The sequence below is a fragment of the Physeter macrocephalus genome, chromosome 18 (genome assembly GCF_002837175.3).
Source record: "Physeter macrocephalus isolate SW-GA chromosome 18, ASM283717v5, whole genome shotgun sequence".
NCBI classification, from domain to species: Eukaryota; Metazoa; Chordata; class Mammalia; order Artiodactyla; family Physeteridae; genus Physeter; species Physeter macrocephalus.
This window is the reverse complement of record NC_041231.1, coordinates 80008997-80010404: the sequence shown is the minus strand read 5'-3', so window position 1 is coordinate 80010404 and position 1408 is coordinate 80008997. Positions and strand designations below refer to the sequence as shown.

The following is a 1408-nucleotide window of genomic DNA, read 5'->3' as shown; positions in this document are numbered from 1 at the left end:
GAGAGGTTTGGCTGCGTTGACCCAGGGGAGTCTTTTGTTCGGGACAGATGGGACTGAATCCATGTCTCCTGACTTTGGAGCCCTTGCTTCTTCACAGGAGACTGCTCAGAAAATTGAGGGAGGAAAAAAACAACTTGTCTTAAATTTGCCTTTTTGAATTTGAACCTTGCTTTTAGGTTCCTACCACTTTTCTCACATGTACTTTTTCCCCCTTATATTTTTTAGGATCACATTTCTATTAGGAAGATAGAAAGGTCTTTTGGGTTTTAGATGCTCAAAGCTTAGTATATCGGTTATCATCGGAGTCTGGTCCCTGTGTCTTTTACCTAGTTGTCAGTGTGTGTGGATACAGGCTGGAATGTTTCAGTTCTTCCTCTTTTGAGGGCAAAAAATAGTTGATAGAACTTGTCCTAGCAGCTAAGTGTGATCTGAAGACTACAGTTTTCAGACTATGGCAGTAACTTCCCTTTCTTTAATATTAAATGATATTTCAGCTCAAAGTTTTGATAATTCCATTTGGGATCGTTTTCCTTCAAGATAAAGGGGTAAGCTTAACTTCCTAAAAGGTGGTTTGGCCTTTTGTATTGAGTCTTAAAAATGTTTATACTCTTTGACCCAGCAATTCTATTTTTGTGAATCTATCCTAAAGATAGAAACCAGAAATAGTAAAAAAAAATTTAAGCACAAAGATTTTGAACTATTAATTCAGCATTATTTATAATAAATAAAAACTGGAAATACTCAAAGGGCTGGTTTTAGGGAAATGCCTATGTAAATTATGGCATATCTATATAGTAGAATATTATGTTGACATTGAAGATTTTATTATGAAGTTTTGTACTTTTTACCCATGACATAGGAAAATGTTTATACTAGATTAAAGAATGGAAAAAAAAAAGCTCCACACTACACACTTTATAGAATATTATCCTAGTTCTCTTAAAATTTGGGAATAAAGACTGAAGGAAATATGCCAAAATGACAATGATGTTTCTTCCAGTTTGGTGGGATTTGGTGAGATTTATGTGGATTTTTTTCCTTCTTTATTAGTTTTGTCTTTTTCCCAAATTTTCTATAATAAGTACATGCTACTTTTATAATCAGAAATGAGAGAAAGTTTAAAAAAACAGCTCATTTTGCTCCTTTTTTCTAATTTATATGAACGATCAAACCAAGTGAAAGTCAGACTGGGGTGAAACCCCGACTTGGGATGAGCCCATACAGACTTGAATAAAACAACCCTTTGCAGGCAACCAGCTGGGCAAGGGAGGCTCCAATTCTTCCTCCTTTTTTTTTTTTTTTTTTTTTTTTGCGGTACGCGGGCCTCTTACTGTTGTGGCCTCTCCTGTTGCGGAGCACAGGCTCCGGACACGCAGGCCCAGCGGCCATGGCCCATGGGCCCAGCCGC

The 1408-nt window shown here is 36.9% G+C and overlaps 1 protein-coding gene across 2 annotated transcripts in view; it reads left to right on the top strand.

Moving 5' to 3' along the window:
* Window positions 1-1408, top strand: part of TNFRSF21 (TNF receptor superfamily member 21) — a 68701-nt gene that overhangs the window by 23743 nt on the left and 43550 nt on the right. The window lies entirely within an intron of this gene.